This window comes from Eulemur rufifrons, chromosome 19 (genome assembly GCF_041146395.1).
Source record: "Eulemur rufifrons isolate Redbay chromosome 19, OSU_ERuf_1, whole genome shotgun sequence".
Lineage (NCBI taxonomy): Eukaryota > Metazoa > Chordata > Mammalia > Primates > Lemuridae > Eulemur > Eulemur rufifrons.
Genome location: NC_091001.1, coordinates 34,582,212 through 34,605,507, shown reverse-complemented (window position 1 = coordinate 34,605,507; position 23,296 = coordinate 34,582,212).

The window sequence follows — 23,296 nt, the reverse complement described above, 5'->3', positions numbered from 1 at the left end:
GCATTTTACAATAAATTCTAGTTTTAGGTTATTAAGAGGAGGGGAAGGGGGGCTCTTTGCAATGTTTTACATTTTTATAAACCTAGACATAGACAATAAAACTACAAACCTTCTAGTAAACACATTTTCCTCTATGATATCATAAAAATAAAATACTGATTACATTGAACAGTTTTTTACATTAACTCACAGTGCTAGATTTAATCGCATTTATGATTATATAAATTATGGTTTATTTTTCTCTTTGCATGCCATTTTTTTCTCACTGAAAGCCATACATTTTCGAGTTTCTATGTATCATTTCTGTACAAAAACCACAATTAGTTTACTTGTATTTTAAACAAATCCCAGTTTGTGTAAGAAAGATAATATATCAAGCCAACCAGCCACAGTGTTAAAGTCAACAGAAGATTCAAACCAGAATGGGCCAAACATAATGGCATAAAAGAAGGGCAATTGTGTGGATTGGCCTATAGGTTCTTATTTGAAAAAATGACTAACTCATTTCTGCAGCGTAACGAGCTATTTTTCCAAAGTTGAAATGCAAGACTTTGTTAAATATTGCTGTGGAAAATTGAAAACATCTTCGAGTCTTTTAAATGCATACATTTGCTTTCTAGATCATAAAACCAACATAAATAATTTAAGTCAGACTGGAAAAACTGTAACTCACTGTTCCCTAGTAAAGCCCATTGCTAATCCATATTTGATGGAACGTACATATTTAATGAAAGAGGAACAATATTCCATTGCAGAATGGAAAGAGATGCAGGTTGTTCTGTAATTAAAGGGAAAGGGGAAAACACTAGGCTGCCCTTTACTTTTCACAGTTCAGCTTATAGGTGGTGACTCTGGCCCCAGGGAAAGGCCTGTCATTGTCTTCTGCCAGGGGCCTTTCCATCTCCTCCTCAAGCGGCAGGGCAGGGGCAGTAACTGCCATCCGCTTGTTCACAGTCTCCTTTTAAACCCACCTGTGGGCAGATATTTAAAGCACATTCCAGATGTGTTTGCCTCATTACCCCCAAGGAGATCAGAGAAGAGGCCCGGATGACTTTTTTCTCCACAGACCAATTTTGTCATTCCTTTGTAGGAGGCTTTGGCCCACGTCTGAGACAGCACCGAGTTTGGCTTTGCCAGTGCCTGGGTGTGAGAAGAAAGATGAGACCATTTCATCCAGATGACCCATCTCTGTGCTCTCAGAGAGAAACGCACTGAAAGTGGACCTGGCCTGAGTGTAGACACAGAAAACAGATCCACAGGGGGCCGCCTGAGAAACTCAGCATAAAGAACCTTTCTCAGATGTTTGTCCCATGTCCAAAATGTTGCCTTTAAAGATTTAGCCCTCTGGGTAAAAATGTTAGTGCAATCAGAAAGATTCCACAAACCTACAAAACCTGTAAATAATCATATGTCAAAGCATGATGGGTCATTTATACCTTAGAATGCTTTAATGATCAGACTGCTCACTGGGTTTTGGGAGAAAAGAGTTGAGAACAGGTGAATCTTCTGGGAAAATCTACGCAGATCCAGGGAGAAGAATATCTCTCCAAGGGGAACCAGCAGTGGGCATAGTATGTATGCGAGGATCCTAGTGCTGACAGATCAGCACTGGGACACAGGCCCTTGGAATGTGGGGTGCGGGGAGCTCTGATTGAAGGGGCCACAGAATAAAACTTCAGAATCAGTTAAACATACATTTATTTCATACCCAACTAACGGCCCTCTTGTTACAAGGCAGGACATCAAATAAATGTGTCTAAATGATTCGAGTTCAATACTGATTTTATTGGGGAGGCAAACCTAGAGCTAACAGAATCATAGAAAGAGAAAGAGAGAGAGACCATCGCTGTGCATACATAGAAGAGGAAAAGGAAGGAGATACACTGAGGAAAACCATCACCTCCTCAGAATATTGCCTGAAGTCAACTGTGTCACCTCATCTGGAGTAAGTTTAGTCATCACTATTCATTTGCTTATTAAAACTCCATTAAAATCGAGTCCCCTGCCATTTTCGAGTTATACATGTCCATGTGTCCACTTCAGAGGGGGGTGGTGGGGAAGGGTGGCTGGGTAGGCTCTGGAAAGCAATGGAGGGAGCCCGAGTCACAGGAGCCAACTCTATGGCCAGAAGTAAGATCTCTTTCTTTTCAAAATACATCCAAAAGGGATAGGGCAGGATTTAGTCATGTAAGTGGCATATTGCCATACTAGCTAATGTGATAGGTCTACAGAAACCATATTTGTGCTTTGATTCCTAACAATATGCATGGTTCAATAACAACTTCAAAACTTTTAAAATGCTATTCTACAGTCTATAAGCAAGAGGAAATTTGGAAGACCAGTAAGGGAGTGATTTGCTTGGGATATTTCCAGTGAAAATCCAGTGAAGGGAGAACAGAAGAAACAAAATAATTATTGGTAAATGCCTTTAATTGGCATACAAACAGAAGACATCAAATTCGCCAGTAATCACTCCTAGCCAATGAAAAGATTGACCGAATTATCTGTAATACACTTATCCTCAAGATAAGGACTCAGAAAAACAAGCATCTTATTAATAATTTGCATCACCATTAGATTTGACATTTGGGCCCAAGCTGTTTTTAGCAAGGTAGAGAATACTAACCTTAATGGATATTGGATTGTCTGTGTAATTTCTGGCTTAGCTTCTCTGAAACCTTTTCCTCTGTCTCCCTCTAGTGAGTTTAAGGCAACAAAACAGAAGAAACACAAGCAACTAGTTTTATTGAATGCTTAAAATGGAAGAAAAAATAAAACAGAGAACCCCAGAACCCTTATCATAAAGGACTACGTAATTTGTCCTTTAATCTTATATTATTTTCAGTTTAGACATTGTTTTTTTTTATTTTGGCATATTATGAGGGTACAAATGTTTAGGTTACATATATTGCCTTTGTCCCACCCGAGTCAGAGTTTCAAGCATGTCCATCCCCCAGATGGTGCACACGGCACCAATTAGGTGTGAATATACCCATCCCTCCCTCCCCTCTCCCACCTGCCTGATCAATGATAGTACTATATGTGCACATAAGTGTTGATCAATTAATACCAATTTAATGTTGAGTACATGTGGTGCTTGTTTTTCCATTCTTGTGATACTTTGATTAGTAGAATGGGCTCCAGGTCTATCCAGGATAATACAAGAGGTGCTATATCACCATTGTTTTTTGTGGCTGAGAACTCCATGGTATATGAATATATACCACATTTTATTAATCCACTCATGTATTAATGGGCACTTGGGTTGTTTCCACACCTTTGTAATTTTGAGTTGTGCTACTATAAACACTCTAGTGCAGATGTCTTTTTTATAGAATCTCTTTTTTTCTTTTGGGTAGATGCCCAGTAATGGGATTGATGGATCAAATGGTAGATTTACTTGTAGCTCTTTGAGTTATCTCCATATTACTTTCCACAGAGGTTGTACTAGTTTGCAGTCCCACCAGCAATGTACGAGGGTACCTATCTCTCTATATCCATGCCAACATTTATTGTTTTGCAACTTTTTGATAAAGTGAAGGTGAAAAAGGTTTACTCTTTGATAAATGGAATAAGATCCCTTATCAGCTTGGGGCTGGGCTCATCATTTACTGGCAGATGCATGTCCCAAGCTGGGAAAGCTAGCTTGTAACTTACTCCACACATACACACACACACACACACACACTGATATTCTGAGTTCTAGAGTGATGATGGCTTATGTGAGCCAGAAAATCTAGCCCTATCTGTCCTACTCATAAAAGGGAAATTATGTAAGGTAGCCACTGAGAGATACAAATTCACACCTAACTGGTGCGGTGTGCACTGCCTGGGGGATGGGCACACTTGTAGCTCTGATTTGGGCGTGGGCGGTGCAAAGGCAATATATATAACCAAAGTGTTTGTACCCCCATAATATTCTGAAATTAAAAAAAACTTAGGAGAAAGGGGCTGATTTATGTTAACTGATCTTTGCAATAGAGGTTATTGTATAAAGCAAAAGCTTACTTCTTTGGCCACAATCAAAATGAGCAGTGAACTGTTCAAAGTTTCCCTAAATAATTTGATGTTATTCTAAACTTGCTCTACATTTGAATTATACAATTTCTGTTGGTCTTGGATCTTAATACTAACTGTATTTATTTTCCTGACCTGAGGGATATGAATATGCTGTTGCACTAAAACACACAACAACAAAATCTTTCACAAATTTGCATTTATATAAACTTAATTTAAATAGATAATATCTTAAGTTAGAAATAGCATAAAATTTATTTTTGTATGGTTGTGAATTTCCTACAATTTCTAGCAATATGCATAATGCATATTCCTGGCCTTAGAAACTATATAAAATAATAAATGCTTGTTTTTAAGGTACATATTTTGGAGTAATCTATTACACAGCAATAGATAACTAATTGAGATACAATCTAAATCAGCTAAGCACACTATTTGGAAATTGTTCGTTGCCATGGCAGGGCATCCCAAATCTTACTGAGTTGTTCTAATTAAATCGATATAATATATTGTTGGAGATAGAATGTCTCATGGCTTATAGAATGGTGCCTTGAACTACAGCTTGGTCAGTGATATTAAGCACTTACCAATCAGGAAACAGTGATGGGATCCCTTACCCATGGGATAGGGAGAGTGAGCCACTACATCTGTGTTATGAGAGCAACTTGGCTGCATTTTCAGTTGGAGAATAAAGATGAACTTATTGCCTGTTTCTGCATTTGGCTAAATAACCTCCTCCTATCCGTTCTACTTTTTTGATCTGTTTGTATGCTCATCAAAACAATTCTGAATAATCACTCGGCTTCCCTGGTAGCTAGGAAGGAGGATGGGGTGCTTCTTATGAAATGGGAGCATGTAGGTCTGCAGATACTGTCCTAGCCAAAGGCCCTTAGGACAAACCTGGAGTCCAACAAAGTCAGGCTTATTGGCTCTTACAAATGAGGGAGACTGCATATCCGTGGAACTACTGGGCATTTCACCAAAGAAAGAAAGATTTAAGGTTATGATGTGATTTGGGGGAAGGGTAAAATTTAAATGAAGCAATGTTTTGATGGCATCAAGGCAAACAGGCAATATAGGTTAGGGGTCAGTGTGGAGTCTAAACTGCAAAGATTCCTGTTCTTGGAAATGAGGAAGTTGCAACAGGTCTGGTTGTGTCTAGAAGGCCTAGTCTGAAGCCTGTGTCTGTGTGGAAAATTGAGGTTGTTTCTGGGTATTGAAAGACTCAGATCTTTCAGGCAAAAATGTAACAATTCATTTTTACCAATTTGATTTCAAGCAGCAAAGTTTCTGACTTTAGAACAAAGTTTCTCACTGACCAAGAAAGCAGTAGTCACTCAAAAGGGATTTTTTTTAAGGACATTTTACAACTGTAGCATGACCTTGGGAGAAATTTTCCAGTTAATTTTTCAGCTGTCTTTGTCTGTGTCTATTATACTAGTCTGATTCATGGCAGGGAAGATTTTTCTTTTCTCAGTCTGACTTAATTTTTACTTTATCAATAAAATGTCTGGAGATAGAATTGTTAGGGTTTTGTTTTTGTTTTTGTTTTTGTTTTTGTTTTTGTTTTTGAGACAGAGTTTTGCTGTGTTGCTGGGACTAGAGTGCAGTGGTGTCATCATAGCTCACTGCAACCTCCGACTCCTGGGCTCAAGCCATCCTCCTGCCTCAGCCTCCTGAGTGGCTGGGAGTATAGGCATGCGCCACCACCCCCTGCTAATTTTTCTATTTTCAGTAGAGACAGCATCTCACTTTTGCTCATGCTGGTCTCAAACTCCTCACCTCAAAGATCCTCCCCCCTCGGCCTCCCAGAACACTAGGATTACATGCATGAGCAACTGTCATTGGCTCCTGTTAGGGTCTTTGTAAAAAGAAAAAAAATCAGCAGCTACTTTGCAGAATATAGTACACCATTGATGAATACAATAAAAAGTAATGGCTATGCTATGAACCAAACAAAAAAACTCCAAAACATTCATACTGTTTTATTGTTCCCAAACACTTCTAGGTGAACTACATGATTCTTTCAAACGTATTTTTTTAAAAAGTGACTTTCATATAAGCAGATCCACAGCCTGGTTTTAGAAGTAATTAAAATATTATATAATGACATAGGAAATGTGAGATATGGTCATGATAGAACAAATGCCTTCATTCCTGAGAAACTAAGAGACCAAGGCATGAAAATTTCTGTGATGTTAGAAGGTTACATTAGTCAGTGGCCAATCAGGAAAACAGAAACACTCTTGAGACTTAGAGGAAAGAGGGATTTAATGTAGGCCGTTAGCTACACAGAGGCTGGTAGGGCTGGCCCAGCAAAAGACCCAAGGGGCAATTCGGGCCCAGCGGTGGGGCCAAAGCTCCGGCTGGAGGACATCACGAGCCCACACTGGAGTTATGGTTTTTGTTAAGTGTTATTGAATCAAAACCAAAATTTGAATCACAACTGAGTAGTGAAAACCACATAAATAAGCCCAAGACTGCTGGGTGGTAGTTCAGAGCATGAACTTTGAAATCTGAGCTCACGTGGGGGGAGAGGGGGTGCCACCAACTAATTATTAGCTGTGTGATTAGGGCAGGCTTCTCACTCGCCAATTAAAGAGAATAAGAGGACCTACGTCACAGGGTGGCCGTGAGGACTCAGTAAGATACAGCTCATAAAGGCTCACCAGGGGCCTGACACGTAGTAAATTCTCCACTGATTCATGGTCCTTGTGACCTGCTGGAAGCAGCTCCTCCCTGAGCCTGCGACCAGTGCCAGGGACAGCCACTCTCAGGAGTGGGGAGAGGGTGAGGGTGCTAAGAACCGAAGGAAGAGAAGCAAACCTCAGGAGGGCCAAATAGATCTGCCTGGGTTCTTCCTGAAGCCCCCAACGCCCTGAGAGGAGGGAAGGAGGCTGGAGTCTGTCCTGGGTTTTATACCTGCTCAGCCGCCTGCCTGGCCCCAGGTGCCCATGGCGCTGGTCTGAGCCTGCGGAGCCTCAGGTTCCCCATGAGAAAACCTAAAGCACCTTCCTCCTCACAGGGCGGGTGTAAAGCTCAATGAGGTCATGTATGCAAAAAACTTTAGCTCTCAGCCAACTCTGGGTTCTGGCGAATGTGAAATTTGCAGACAGAGCCACCAGGTGGTGCAGTGAAGATTTGCTTTGGGCCCCAATGAAACTCTCCAGGTTTGGGAAAGACCAGAAGTCTGTCAGAAATTCCAGAGGGTCAGCGGTAATCTGGAGGTGGCCTGGAGGATGGGAGGCCCCAGTGAGTGGGCAAGAAGGCGAGGGAGGAAGAAACGAGGAAGTGTGTCCGTGAAAGGTCCCCACTGAGACCCAAAGTCCACGGGGTGACCTGTCCCTTCTTTCGCCAACCAGTGCTGGCACTCGCTGCAGCCAGGAACCTGGGCCCCTGCGAAATCAGCCCCTCTGACAGCCCCCAGGCCTACAGAGGAGACAGACACCTTCTGTACCGGGGTGAAAATGAGAAGTCATTGAAGGCTACAACCCCCAACCCTTGCGGTGTGCCAGGCACTACATGCTAATTGTCCCATTTGATACTGCAGAAAACTGACAGTCAAAGCATTTGCTCCTTCCCCAAATCCCATCTTGCAGGTGAGGCAGCTCAGGCCCTGGCTGGGTTTGGGATTGGTTTGCTCATCCTTTTCCAGTTCTTTGAGACGATTCATTAGATTGTTGCTTCATGATCTTTCTGTTTTTTGGATGTAGGCATTTGTGGATATAAATTTTCCTCTGAGGACTGCTTTAGCTGTGTCCCACAGACTTTGATAACTCGTGTCTTCTTTATCATGTAGTTGAAACAATCTTTTGATTTCCAACTTAATTTCTTCCTTAACCCAATATCTTTTCAGCAGAATGTTGTTTCATTTCCATGACTTTGTGTAGAGATGAGAGTTTCTGTTGGAGTTGATTTCTAATTTTATTCCACTGTGGTCTAAGAAGATCTATAAAAATAGAAAAATAATTTCTATTTTTTTAAATTTGTCAAGACATACTTTGTAGCCTAGGATATGCTCAATGTTAGAGAATGTCCCATGAGTTGATGAGAAAAACGTATATTCAGTGGTTTTTGGGTAGAATGTTCTGTAACTGTCAGTCAGTCCCATTTGTTCTAGAGTTCTGTTTAAGTCCATTGTTTCTTTATATTCTGTTTGGAGGATCTGTCTTGTTCTGTCAGAGGTGTGTTGAAGTTTCTGACTGTTACAGTGGTGCTGTTTATCATTTTGTTTAGATCAAGTAGGATTTGGTTTATGAATCTGGGTGCACCTGAATTAGGTGCATAAATATTTAGAATTGTATGTCTTCCTGTTGAATAGTACTCTTTACCATTATATAGTGACCATCTTTGTCTTTCATTACTTTTGTTGAAGACTAAGATATCAGAAATCAGAACTGCTACGCCAGCTTTCTTTTGGCTTCCATTTACATGGAATATTTTCTTCCATCCCTTCACCTCAAGTCTAAATGCAACCTTGTGGGTTAGATGTGTTTCCTGAAGACAGCAGATACTTGTCTTGTGTATATTTATCCATGCAGCCAGCCTATGTCTCTTTAGTGGGCAGTCAATAATAGCAATATTGTGTAATAAGATCAACGGTAAAAGATAAATACACAGAAGAGAAAACCCAGATCAGAAGAAACACAGGAAGTTTCCCTGGACAAAGAACACGTGTACTGACTGTCATAAGGTGCCCAGAACGACTAAAGGACATGAGTGAGACTTTACAATTTCCCAGTCAACCTTTAAGAATTGCAATAGTTAGAACTTAAATAATTCTGAATCTCACAGGGTGTTAAAATCAGTATCTTCCTTCATTAAGCAAAATCCTATTGAGTGCTTACCATACACCAGCCAACTTTTTTAGGACTGCAAAAGACAGCAATGAAACCAGGTAGACAAGGTTACTGCCAAGGTGCTAGCTGGAGAGACAGGGACCAAATAAGTGCACACAGTAACTAGAGAATGTGGCTTGCAAGAAGACCTGTAAGGGAAGTATTATAAATGGGGTGCTACGTTAGAGAGTCAGGGGACAGGGTGGAGGGAGCATGTGGGGCCTGGACAAAGACAGTTGCTTTGAGGCACTAACATGTGAGATCAGATCTCGACATGAAGAAGGAGCAGTCACATGAAGCACTGGGGTGGGATGGGACATGTCCCCCACAGAAGGAATGGCTAGGATGGGTGCTGAGATGCTAGCTGTGCCTGAGGAAGGGAGGGAAGGTCAGTGCACTGAAGTGCACCAAGTGAGTGAGGTGGTCTATGGTAAATTGGAAAAGTAAGCAGGAACCAGAGAGGGGTAAGGAGTTTGGAGTTTATTTTAAGTGCAATGGAAGTAATCAAAGCAAATTAAGCAGGAGAGGACAAAATCTGATTTACTTTTGAGGACAGCCACTCTGGCAGCTGCCAAGTGGAGAATGACCCATGGGAGGAACAGACAAGAGCGAAAGCAGAGACCAGACCCAGAGCCTTTCCAGTAGTGCTGCTATGGAGTACGGTGGATGGACTAGACAGGCGGTGCAGAGATGGGGAAAGTGAGTGAATTCGAGACATGTTACAATCATAGAGGCCACAAGATTAGCTGACAAATCAGATGCGGATATGAGAGACAACTCCAAGTTGATTCCTAGGTATTTGGGGGTGTCACCTGGAAGGATGGTGGAATCATTTACTGATCTGAGGGATTTTTTTGGTAAAGGAATTCAAAAGGGATGATTAGAGAGTCAAAGTTTGACAGCAGGGAGGTGGGTAGCTTCTCATATGCCAGTTTGCTAACGGCAGGGCATATCTATCTGTCTAGGACAGAGTGGAGAGCAACAAATCTGTGAGGCCAGCCCTGACTCTGGTGTTCGTTCCCAGGGGCTGGGGTAGGCCTCTTCACACTCTCTCTGACGCTTACCTTGGGGTCTTCTTGGTGGCTTATTAAGGGCATAGGTGGCTCCATCTACTAAGCTGGGGCTGAGCAAAGAGCAAACAGCCCTTTAAAAGAGAAGGTCCCCGGTTTTTATTAAATATATATCTTAACTTTAAACAAACAAACAGAAAGAATGGCTTTGCAACATTTTGAAACCTAGTGATCTACTAGGATCTCTAACTCATTTTTTATAAATGAGAAAATATAGACCAAGAGACAAGTGATTTGTTCAAATCATACTGTGTTGCTATTGCTGTTACTAAGAGAGCCTGTGACCTTCTCTGATGCTTACTGTTTGGGTATTTCCTTCACACTTCTGAGTCTCTCAAATCAATTTTCAGTAGTGATCACGACTTTGCTAAACTACAAAGCCAGATCGTGTGATCTCAGACAAAATGCGAAAAGTCTTCTTTCCCCTTATACACCCACATACGCCAATGTGCTTTCATTAAACATAGACCATACAAATGCTAAGCAATAAAATTGAAAATAAATATAAGAAAATTATGTCAAGATTTAAAATTATCTTCACTTAATTTCGTGGGACGACCAGGAACTTGGATTTGGGAAACAACAATTAGTAAAATATTTTATTCTTTCAATGTCTTAACCTGTTTTCATCTCTTACGTGAGTTCACCAGCAGAGGGACCCCTGATTCCTTTTTCTCTTCTCCCCCTTCCCACTCCCCAAAATTTAAAACAAGTGGCCAGAAGAATCAGAATCCACTTGATTATAGCTTGTTGATCATTTATCATCCATACAAGCAATGTGGGATGCTCTCACTGCGAGCAGAGTGTACACGTCCATCCTTCCTGGTGAGGGCACACGTGGCAGGACATGCTGAGAGCTGGTAGGTGTTGGAAGCTGTTTCTGTGGATGCTTAGTGTGAGTTAACAAACTTGAACTAGCAAGACAAAGTTATGTTATTTAATATGAAAATTCTTGTAAAGGACATTTCGTAATTAACATTAAAAAGCTTGTTTTTTTAAAAGGGTTTGATTTTTTTCACAGGCTACAAACTGGGAATTTAGCCTTCAATCAAGCTGGAGAATGCAAGACTACTATTTTATTTTATTTGTGGTCAAAGAAAATCAGTTAAATAGATGTTATTAGCTTCCAGCCTACTTCTAATTGTTAAATTTGAACTTAATAAATGCGCTGTGTTTTCATATTGTTTCTTTGGGGAGTAAACTATTCTAAATCCGTAAATGACCTTACTTTTTGAGCTGTATTTTGTTTCTCAAAGCATTTCATGGCGACTAAGGTCTTTATTTGTCTGATTTATTTTCTGTGGGAAAACATTATGGTCTCCAAATTTTAATTAACTTAAAGTTAAGTTTTGTATGCTGTATGATATTGCATTGATGGATACTTGACTTTATGTATTTGCCAAAACCCATAAAAATGTACAATAGAAGGAGTAAATCTTAATGTGAATTATGGACTTTAGTTAACAATATGTGTCAATATCAGTTTATTAATTCTAACAGCCGTACCGCAGCCATACCAACAGCAAGATAATAATAGGGGAAGGTGGGAATGCTCTGTAATATCTGCTTGGTTTTTCTGTAAATCTAGTACTTCTCTTAAAAAATAAAGTCTATTTGAAAAAGAAAAAGAGAGAGAGGGAGGGAACTAGAATGAGATTCGTAAGCCCTCCTTCCCCCTGCAAGAGAAAGAGAGGCTGCTTGGTAATGCCTGCCCACTCTCTCCTGGGAAGAGCCTTTGTAGAATGGAGACTTGGAGAATCTACAGTCTCCTGACTGTGTGTTAGTCAGAGTTCCTGACTTAGAAGGTTGGTGGGGAAGCTCTAGAATTTGCATTTCTAACACGTTCTGGGGTGATGCTTCAAATATGTCCAGGCAGGAGGGCTGCTTCACAGAGATTTCCGCCACACCACACGCAAAGGAAGCCACAGACATCCCCAACCCTCAAGCTTGAGACCAAAAGACTGAAAACCAAACACCAAGATGTACAAAAAAAATCTCAGATTTTCTGTGGGGACTAGTAACTCGAGAACCTGACATCTCCCTCTTCTCCTCATTTTGTCAATTTGTCACTACAGAAATCAGTAGCCTGGACACGATGGAGGAGGGCCTCCTCCGTTGATAAGATTATTGTCACTGCAGCTGAGTGGGGGCTTAAAACAGAAATAAGGTTCAGCTCCAAAAACAAATTTTCTATTTGTTATACATACAGAAATTAAAGCTTAGTTAACTCTTTGTTCACCAAAATTAAGATAAAAGAAGAAAAGTCATGACAGGTCAAGACAGAAATTTAATCTTCATAGGTTTGTAAATATATTGGTGAGATGTATTAATATAAATATTTGCAATGATTGCATACTTTTCAGGTTTAAAGAAACTCACTTGTGTTCAAGTATAAAGACTAGTACAAGAAATGTCTACAAATAAATACCAATTTGTAAATAAATACCAGGGACGTCAATCAGGGACAATGACAAAAGCTTCATGATATAGACCAAAAGGCCCTGGAAAGTTTTTGCTGGTCTCATTGTTGATAGGTTGTAATCCTTTATTACATCCTTACAAATAGTTTTGTTTTATTCCTCAAGACAGAATTCACTATCTTGCATTCTGACAATGCTGGCTAACTTAATTCTTTAGCCAGAACTGTTCAGATTTATTACCATAGCAGAAAAAAAATGGTTGTAATCTGAGGCCAGCATCAGCATGGCAATTTCATTCAAAATTTATGACAATGTTTCTGGCACATGTTCTGTCTGCCAAACTTGTAATCCTGGCAAAACTGTACAGGTGGGACACAGGAAAGAACTAAAGCTTGAAGTTCTATTTAAACACTTGCAGGTGGATTTTATAATTTGTTCCACACAAGTGGATATGAACACTTTTTTCTATTGTGTATCTCCTTTCTGGGGAGGGGAGGACTAGATGCTTTTCCCTCCCATGTGCACAGTGACAAAATTTACAGAGAAAGTGATAACAGAGCTTCATAAGGCTCCGCCCATCACTCAGAAGCTCTGTTGTCCTTTCAACCTTAGCCATCGGAGAAAATTGAACACACACATGATACCCCCAAATAAGCTTCCCAAGTTATGTGCAGACTTATGGTAAGATTTTAATATATTCTACCCAAGTTCGTAACCAACAGGTACAGGAGTTTTTCCCATGGATGAACTACAGGAATCCCTGCACAAACTTAAGAGACCTAGGAACAACACCAGTTTGTAATGCTCTTGAACATCATGGAAAGATATCAGGTGCTGTTAAGGAAAAAAATAATAAAAAGACTGCAGTTTATGTGTCAAAGAATCAACCGTTAAGTTCATATTTCTTGGTTAAAAACACATGATACAGCCATTTCCTGGGCTCTCACACCTATGGGATATATAAACTGGAACTCTCTTTGGTTTCTCAAGACGCAGATGACAACACAAAGGGGAAAGTTTTCTGAAGACTTCCTCAGACTGCTAGATGTAAACAGATTTTACTAAAACGTTTGGATCAAGGCTGTGTGTGCAGGAGTCGGGGCTGTACCCCTCTGTGGTGGCATTCTCTTCCTTTTCCAGCTGTCTTATACCCTCTCTGCTAACTTAATATTCTAGACTGTTCATTATCAAGGATGGAAACTTTAATATTAATATAGCTTCCTTTAATTCAGATGCTTTGGTTTCCAGAGCAAATCCCTAGTATTTTGACAACACTTGACTGATAGGCAGAAAACCTGAGCAAGCTTGGAAACCAGAGAACGGCCTCTCTGTGGGTGGGTCAGGGAACTCTCATGGAGACTAGGACGAGAGGAAACAGGAGTGGATAAAGGGAATGTGCTGTAGCACTTTGATTCTACTTCTTGTCTTTCTCAGCATCACATTAGTCACACACACTCTCATTCTTCACCCTTTTTTATTGCATCTGGAAAACTGAAAACAAAAACAGCACATCAATTTTCTCTGATGATATTTCCAGACTTCATTGATATCAGACCTCTTCTCAGAAAGATTTCTGCTTTGTGCCCAAATTAATTTTGAAAAAATAATCCAAGAAATGTCATATGTTTGTACTTTCAATATGTCTTTAATCTTCAAGCTGTTTACCTCATGAGTATTTTGATTGTGGTGAGGTTTGTTGACTTGCAACAATAAGCTTTTCTTTAATAAAAAAAAATATATAGGGTTACAAGAAAATGGCTTTAAAGAGATACAGAGAGAAGTCTCTAAAGCTTTGTGATTTCTGTAATAACAAACATAATTATTGAGCTCCCACTATGTCCCAGTTTCTATACTAAGGACTATACATTTATTATATCATTGACTCCTCAAAACATTTTTTTAAGAAACTGGGGGTCAAAGAGACCAAATAGTTTACCTGAGGTCAAGGGATTAGTCAGTGGTAGCTAGACCTATGTACGAGGTGTTAAACATCATTGATGCTGGAAACAGAGCTAAGATTTGTCTTTTTGCTAAGAAGATACGTATCTACAATCCATGCATCATTTTACCTATTATAAAATTAGATCGTGATGCAGAAACTGTTTTACTTCAGCTAATAAGTACAGAAACCTCAACTGTGAGTACAAACAGTTATCTTTTGTCAAGTTTCTCTCTTTCTATAGAACGGGGTAGACCATGAGATATGGCCATAATCTGCTGGTGACATTAATAGTTCCCCCTGAGCAGTCTTTATGGGCCATTATTAATTATGCAAGTTGCTGGGCGCAGTTACACTTAAGATCAATTACCTTATATTGCAAGGCACTGGTAAATGAATCCCTTTTCTTGGACCAACCACCTCCATAATCTTGCCCCTTCTCCCTCTAGCTTCATGTCTCTCCTCTAAAGCTAAGTTCTACACTGGAGATTAGCAAACTTTGTAGGTAAATGGTCAGATAGTAATATCTTAGACTTTGTGGACCATATGCTCTCTGTTGAGATTTCTCACCTCTGTCATTGTAATGTTAAAGCAGCTACAGATAATACATAAACAAATGAGCATGACTGTTTGCAACAAAACTGTATTTATAAAAGCAGGCACTGGGCTGGATTTGACTTGTAGACTGTTAGTTTCCCAACCCCTATTCTACAGATGCATTAAAGCAAAGGATTTTAGATGAATTAAAACTTATAAAACACCTAGAACAGAGGCTGACATACACTATGTTCTATGTAAGTTAATAAAATAAGAACTGAAATATGTGCAGTTCCCTAAATAAAACATGCCCCCATGATTTTGCCCATGAAACTCCTTCTTCTCAGAATTCTCTATCTCTCCTCTGAACCTGGATAACTTTATGTCCTTCAAGACAGGATTTGACGTTGACCTCCACCTCCAAGGCACTTCCCTTGTGGAACCTCCCCAGCCTGGGTTAGTATGCCTGCCCATCTACACTCACAGTTCCTTGCACATGCTCCAGAGAGAGCCCTCCCCATTCTGCATGGGAACCGTTGGCTGCTGCTTTATCTATCTCCCTACCAGACTGCAAGCTCACTGAAGACAGGGACTTCCCCAAGTTTTAACAGGAGACACTTATAAAATTTTTTAAATCACTTAAATGAGTGAAAATATTAAAATGAATAAATTAAATTTTTTGTCCAGAGGCATCAGTGAGTGCATTTGTAACCAAAACAAAAAGTTATAAATCTTTTCTCCCAATTTATTCTCCTTTGGGAGAAGGAGGATAAGAAATATCTACTAGGGAAGAACTCGGCTCCTTTTTCTAACATCAAGTAAATTCTGAAGACTAAAAACCTTTTGTGAACAGAAAGGATAGCATCCTAGGAACTGAGAAATATGGATATAAATAAAGGTGAAAATTTAAAAAAATGAAAATGCCTTAAGAACTAAATAATATGAATGTAAGTGAAGGTGTGTCTTAGTCTACTGGGGCTACTATAACAAAACACCATAAACTAGGCAGCTAATAAACAAGAGAAATTTGTTTCTCACAGTTCTGGAGGCCAGGAAGTCCCAGACAAAGGCACCAGCAGATTTTGTACCTGGTAAGAGCCCAATTCCTGGTTCCTAGATGGCACCTTCTCCCTCTGTCCTTATATGGTGGAAAGCACCAAGCAACTCTCTACCACCTCATTTATAAGGTCACTAATCCCATTAATGGGGGTTCTTCCCTTATGATCTAATCATCTCCCAAATGCTCCACATCCTAGTACCATCACATAGGAGATTAGGTTTCAACAAATGAATTTGAGGGGGTTATAAACATTCACATCATAGCAAAGTGAAGCATTCATCTGACTTTATACTTCACGTTACTCAAAAGATTTGTTTAGGGCATTTTGTCTCTTAGTTTTTCTCTGCTTTCGACAAAGAAGTCAAGTTTATCTATGTTAATATTCATTATATCTGTGTGTGTGTTGTGCTTGGTGTGGTAAGAATCCAAAATAAGTAAAACACAGGAAGTAAGACTTACCAATATAACTATAATATGAGACCAAAAACTCATTGATTACCACACCCAACAACATTGTCAGTAATAGCAGTAACCTCCATGTCCAACAAACAGGGATGGGCAGCAGCTCAGCTAGCCTGAGATTGTATTCCCCATTGGGGCAAAAACAGACCAGCAAATGGGCCATACCTTTAACAGTGCAATCCAGAGAATGAGATAGCCATAAAGGGCTTTCATAAGTTCTTGGCTTATCCAGGCTTTCTGGAAGGTTATGTGCACATGCTGGAGAGATCAGACTAGCTACAAGCTAACCACATACCTCTGGGGAGCATGAAGCTGTATGCACACACAAAGGAGGTGCAAGAAATTTCCTGAACTTTATGAATCCTCCAGATCACACACAGACCCATCTGCAGAGGGTGAAATCCTTACTGACTTGAGATGTATAAACACTGTTCTAGGAAAGTTATTAAAAGGAAAAAAAAAGGAGAAACAGTGATCAAAATAGAAGAAAAAGGTAATCAAGAGTTGCAATAGTATATTGTCTAAAATGTTCAATTTTCAACAAAACATTGCAAGATATGCCAAGAACAGAAAAATGTGACCCATAATTAGGAAAACAAAAGCAGTCAATTTATATCATCTTCAAGTGGCTTTGTTCTTAACGCAAAAAAAAGACTTGAAAGCAGCTTTTATACATATGTGCACATTCCTAAAGGAAACCACGTTTAAAGAATTGAAGGAAAGTATGATGATGATGTCTCAATAAATAGATTATACCAGTAAAGAAACAAAATTTATGAAAAATAATCAAATGGATTTTCTGAGTTGAAATGTATAACAACTGAAATAAAAATTTCATCAGAAGAACTCAGCAGGAGATTGAGGATGGCAGAAAATGAATCATTTGAAGATAGATTAATAGAAAATACTCAGAGAGAGAGAAAAAAAAAATAAAGAAAAATTAACAGAACAGAGACTTGTGGGACCACAACAAACACACCACAATGTGCATAGTAAAAGTCCTGGAAGAAGAGGAACGAGAGGGGCACAAAAAAAAATTTGAACAAAGAATGGCTTAAAGTTTCCAAACCATATATTCATTTTATTAAAATCATTAATCTATACATCTAAAAAGTTTAATGGTCCCCTTGTTAGATAATCATATAGAAATCAAACCTAGATACATCACAGTGAAACTCTTAAAAATCAAAAACCATGATAAAATCTTGAAAGAAGCAAAAGAAAGATGACCCATCAATACAGATCCAGCAATGAAATTAAGGAAACAAATCCATACTCAAGATCATCAAAAGTAACAAAATATATATGAGTAAATTTAACAAAAGTAGTATAATATTTGCACCCTAAAAACTACAAAACATTGCTGAGACAAATTAAGAAGATCTAAATAAATGGAGAGATGTTCCATGTTTTTGCATTGGAACACTCAATATGCTCCAAATGCCAATTCTCTTCAATTTGAAGTATGGATGCAATGCAATCCCTATCAATATTGAAGCTGGTGTTTGAGATTTATTTTGGTAAAGCAAGCTCTGAATAGCAAAACAACTTTTAAAAGAGGAACAAAGTTCAAATATACATACTACTCAAAATATTAATTTGAGTAGTATGTGTATACACTACTAATTTGAGTAGTATATGTATGTACAAAATATAATAATTTTAAAATATCATGAAGCTACAAGAATCAAAACAGTGTGATGCTTGCATAAGAGCAGGAATGTAGATCAATTAAACAGACTTTAGTGTCCAGAAACAAATCCTCACATTTCTTGTCACTTGATTTTCAACAAAGCTTCCAAAGTAATTCAATGGGGAAAAGGATAGTCTTTTCAGCAAATGGTTCTAGGTCAACTGGATATCCACAAGCTAAATAATGAATTTAGATCCTACCTCAGACCACACGCAAAAATTAATTCAAATGAATCATAGACCTATATGTAAGAGCTAAAACTATAAAATGTCTAGAACAAAACATAGGAGAAAATGTTTGTGTCTTTGAGTTAATCAAAGATATGAAACCAAAACCACAATTCACACAAGCAGAAATTGATGCATTGGACTTTATCAAAATTAAAAAAGGATGGGGTAAAAACATCTTTGTTAAAGAAAGAAATGACAAGCCACAGAGTGAAACAAAATATTTGCACATCATATATCTGATTAAAGACTTGTATCCAGAATATACAAAGAATCCTTACAACTCAATAATGGGGTAGATATCCAGTTTTTCAAATGTGCAAAAGACTTGAGTAGGCATTTCAGCAAAGAAGTTATAGAAATGGCTAATAGACACATGAATTATCAACATCGTTAGTCATTAGAGAAATACAAATTAAAACCACAATGAGCTACCACTACATATACTCTAGCATGGCTATGATGAAAAATACAAACAATAACCAGTGTTGGCAAAGACATGGAGAAACTGGTTCCCTCATAAATTGGTGGTAGCGTAGTTTTCATTTAAAACTTTTAAGACTAAATCTACAATCAAAGACCATGTGCACTAATAGCATCAGGATTATAAATTAGACTTCAAGAATATTTCCCATATGATGTGGGAAGTGCTCCATACAAATGAGTGTAATCCTGGAAAAAGCCCAACAATATACTCAGAGGGTTTATGCCCCTTTCTGTGGGAATCTAAGAATTTACACAGGAAGTGTTGTTCTTAAGGAGCAGGATGATCCTGCGACTTCCCTAATTTCATCCTTATTTGAAGGGCTTTTAGATAGTCTTCATATTCATTTTTATTTTTTTAGAGACAGGGTCTTGCTCTGTTTCCCAGGCTGGAATGCAGTGGCATCATCATAGCTCACTGCAGCCTTGAAATCCTGGACTCAAGCAATCCTCCTGCCTCAGCCTCCAAAGTAGTCAGGACTACAGCATGCATTGCCACTCACAGCTAATTTTTCTTATTTTTTATTATTTTTTATAGGATCTCCCTATGTTGCCCAGACTGATCTTGAGTTCCTGGACTCAAGTGATCTTCCTGCTTTGGCCTCCCAAAGTGCTGGGATTATAGGTGTGAGCCATTATGTCAGGCAATAGTTTGCATATTTAGACATGGACCTGCAGTAAGAAAGGGGAATGCATAGTCCCCACTGATGGCAAGACCCAGGGCCTAATTACCCTTCTAGCTGCTGGATGTTTTGCACATATCTTCAATATTTTGTAGTCAGCCAGTGCTGACAGCAGCACTATATTACATTGCTACCACTCCTAGTGTAGGAGTGCAGACGAATATTGAGTATTTTTTGATTTCTAATTCCAAATAGATATTTCAAAAATTTAGTATGCCCTGACTGAAATTCTTGTCCTGTATTTATGATATGAGACTCCCTTTAGCTAGTAATATGAATAAATTATTAAGACAGTCATTTCTAAGATTCTTACTTACTCAGGCCCTGCTTATTGGAGGTGATCCTTATGGGTGAAATATATATGAAAAAAAGCTTTCAAAGAAAAACTGGCTTTATGACTCTAACTCATTTATATCTTCATCACAATTCTAAAACACTCCAATACATAAATGTAGATACCAGAGTAGCAATACAGCTAATACTACAGCATTTTTTTTAATTTACAAAAACAAAGAAAATTCCCCTTTTCTAAACAATATGTAGTATCTCAAAACTTGCTAATAAATCCTTCAATCTCAAAATCCTTCAATCTCATGAGTAGCATTTGTTAAAAGATAAAGATTAAGAGTTCATATTGACTCTAACAGTCTCTAACATTGAGTGAGTTTCTTACACAGACATCCATTCTTATCAGCAAAAAAATTGCTTCTATCCATTGTCACAGATGTCTACTAGGAAGGCAGTGAGAAGATGCTGAGAAGGATTTGCAGGTACCTTGATGGCTTGATTTCAATTACATTATGCTACTGATGATCTTACTCGACAAGCAAAAATATTCTATCGCCTCACACAAGCCTGAATTGCATTTTGTCCACATAAGATCGTAGCAGTCATTGGGGGAATGTCAATGCTCACAGTCTGTATTAACAAGAATAGTTTCATTTTCAGTATTTGGGGCCTTTCCAATAAAATGAAAACTTCTGCAATTTGTCAAAAGGCAATTCATTAGGGACGATTTGTGTTGAGGCCCACCAGGCTCTTTCTTTCAAGAAGTGATGAGCAAGTTTCAGAACAGTTTCAGGAAGTGTACAAGAATCCAATGTAATATACTAGGGAGAGATTGTGATTTTCAGTAACTACATTGTGTTGTATTAAAGGAAAAGATGGACAAAAGCTCATGGCTTCTTTTTTTGTTAGCATAAACCAGTGTTTCCCAAACAGTGATTGAAGAACACCAGTTTCTCAACAGGTCATCAAGGGAAAAATAAAACATAAGGTAATGTGGTCAACTATGTTCAGGAACTGCCTTCTCACAATCACATTAGCTAATCAAGGTTCTCAGACATTCTTCCTTTAAAAAGTGTACTCACATCTCTTTAGACCAGCACTTTCCAAATTTAAATACCCACAGGACTGTTTTATTTTTTTATTATACTCACAATTTGAGGAAAACTGGCATAAGCCTGACTTTCCTTTCCTTTCCGTTCTCAAGCGTCAACCAATGGACATCTATTGAGCTCTGTTACTATCTCTTTTCACTGTACTTATATTTATTATTCATTAGAACTTGGTTTATTAGAGTCGTCAATATGATTATATTCTAAATGATGGCTTATCCTAGTTGAAATTATATAAGGTGATCCCCAACAAGGCTATCCAGAAGGTTCTATCCTAGAGATGTGAGTCAAGGCATGAATATGATGTCCATTTTCACAGGCATGACAATGGATGGATAGACAGCTAGAGTGGTAGCCACTCAGGAACCAGGTACCTTAGAACCTGTTTTAGTGAGTGAGAGGGAATCCACAGAGGAAGCAAGTCTAAGCCAAGGAAGAAAGAGAAGAGAATCTAGGCTGTGTATTCAAAGACACTATGGAGTCAGAGAGAGAGCGCGCACAGACTTTGGAGTCAAGGAGAATTGCATTCAAATCCTGGTTCCGCCACTTACTTACCTGACGTATGTCTTCAGGCAAATCATTTCATTTCAAGAGGGCTTTGGTTGTCTCATCTGCAGAATAAGAATAATGATGCTACCCCACGATGCTTTGGAAAAGTTAAAATAATTTATGAATATCAAGTAACTGTTACATAATAAATTCCTTCTTTCTCATTCCTTCTCCCCTTTTGTCCTAGCCATGTAGAGAGAGCATTGCTTAATAGTCAGAGGGTTCAATACATGTGCTACCTCATTTCGCTTGGGCAATTAGGCCATTGTCCAATCCAGAGCACTGACTACAAAATGGTATACAAAGAAACTCAAGAAGATTTTGAGCTTTAAATGGGTTTTGTAATATTACTCAGGAAGAAAAGAGTAAATTTACTAAAGATTATTGTCTTTGAGTAGCAGTTAATCACTCAGCCTTTAATATGACATTTTATTCAGGTGGTACTATTATTTATTTAATTACCCATAAATCTAATAACTTAATGTTACTATTTTTTTTTAAATGAAGATAATTTATAGATGAGCTGAGTATAAAGGAAAAATACTTGCAAAGATCATTTGCTTAAAGAGAAGTACGGAGAAATCATCTCCTAGTGTGGTTAGAGGCAGTTTAGGGAAATTGTTTTATACAATAAATTATAAGATCTTTACAAGACTTTTAATATTTCCCAATTTCAGACATAAGAGATGATATTTCAGACATGCTATTTAAAAAATTATTAGCACGATCTGCATTCAAAAGAGAAAAAGGCTATCAGCAGTAAAAAGCAATTGAATCACAGGACACATTTCCTTCCAAGACATAAAGGACATCAGATTAAATGTTCGATTTTCTCACATGATCTTAAATGATCACAATTGTTTTGCTATGATCATTTCAAGCAGGAATAGTTTTAAGAAAAAAGAAAATAAAGAGACTATAACTGTTGCAGAGAAAGCAAATTTCTGACAACGTTCTTTCTAAAAATTTCCTTTTCTAACTTCCATTATTTTTACCTAACAGGTAGTCTCCAAATTAAGCTGCTGAATTTTTCTTTAGCTCCACTCTGTTCTTTTGTAATGGAAAGTCTCTGGCCTCATCTTTAATAGTGCATCAACCAATCCACCGTCACCTGGAGGATTACCAAGCTCTCAACAGAGCAGTCACTTCTGGCTTGAAATCTTAACAGCTACAGCTAAAGCTACTGCCATTGTGACTTATGAATTGACTTCTCTCCTGTGTGCTCTTTCAGGTGGATGGATTAAGAAATAGAAACCCATCATTTTGTGAATCCCCAGTGTGTATAATGAAACTGCTGAAAGTTAGTGACAGTAAAGCCTGCCTGAAATGATAGATGTTTGCATAATTTTTTTATTTTCTCTCCCAAACTATATTATAGATCCATCAATGGTAAAATTTGTTGACTATGACTGACATTCTAGTAACAATGGATGAATTCATCTATTTTTCTCTGGTGCAATTCTTCCTTACCTCTAGGTATTACCCTATAATTCTTGCCAGGAATTACCTTTTCTTCAATAGAAATAATCTTATCCTCCATAACAAATCAATTATCAAGGTAGTTTTTCTAATGTACACTATCAAAAAGTACTGAAAAATTTGTTTGCATACTTAAATAGAGAGTACCTTTGAAATTGTAAGTTTTGATTTTTGCCTCCAAAGTTAGTATCTCTTGGGACCACAGATTAATAAGATGGAGAATTCAACTGTGATACAGGTAATTATCGTGCATCACACAATAAAAGCAAGTATATTTTTTTAAATGTAAAATGAATTAGGAAACAATCTTAAAGAACTTCTACTGTAGTTACCTAGACCATGCACCACATTATAACAATATAGTCTCCTTTGTTTCTGTATCTTCAGTTCCCAATACAATGTCTGACACCTTGTGGCCACTGCATTGAATTTAACTGATGAA